Source organism: Mizuhopecten yessoensis, unplaced genomic scaffold (genome assembly GCF_002113885.1).
Source record: "Mizuhopecten yessoensis strain PY_sf001 unplaced genomic scaffold, ASM211388v2 scaffold3425, whole genome shotgun sequence".
NCBI classification, from domain to species: Eukaryota; Metazoa; Mollusca; class Bivalvia; order Pectinida; family Pectinidae; genus Mizuhopecten; species Mizuhopecten yessoensis.
This window is the reverse complement of record NW_018405038.1, coordinates 249522-250315: the sequence shown is the minus strand read 5'-3', so window position 1 is coordinate 250315 and position 794 is coordinate 249522.

Here is a 794-nt window from a genome sequence, read left to right as displayed (position 1 = left end):
GTATGCTAAAGGGATGTTGTTTTACATTCCAGGTATGCTAAAGGGATGTTGTTTTACATTCCAGGTATGCTAAAGGGATGTTGTTTTGTACTTCAATGATTCCTAGTTTGCCATGAAGAGCGATCGTTTCGTTCTTATCATAATTACCGTACATCTATTTCTGTAAAATTACAAATCAACTCTTATTGCAGTTATATCCTCCTAGTCATAGGCAAATTATGTCACCATAACTGTTTGTAATATTTTAATATTTTTTAGAGAAAAACGGTGCAGTAGATTTACCTCAGCGTACCTCTGAAATATTTGATAATTGCAATATATAATTATATACAATTTGTATGTTTGAAACAATAAATTATCGTAATGTTCAAATAGATACCATCGTATATACACGTATCAACACATTATTAAATGTTTATATCAGTTCTATTCATCGGTATATGTAGAACCTAAAAAACGTCATCTGTACACATCCATAAAGTCTTACCTGTATCAATAAATTATCATTTGATATATACATGTATATACATGTATATATGTATTACCACCTGTATGTATCAATCATTACCACCTGTATGTATCAATTATTACCACCTGTATTTATCAATCATTACCACCTGTATCAATCATTACATGTATATATGTATTACCACCTGTATGTATCAATCATTACCACCTGTATTTATCAATCAATACCACCTGTGATAACCAATCATTACCACCTGTATTTATCAATCATTACCACCTGTATTTATCAATCATTACCACCTTTTTTTATCAATCATTACCACCTC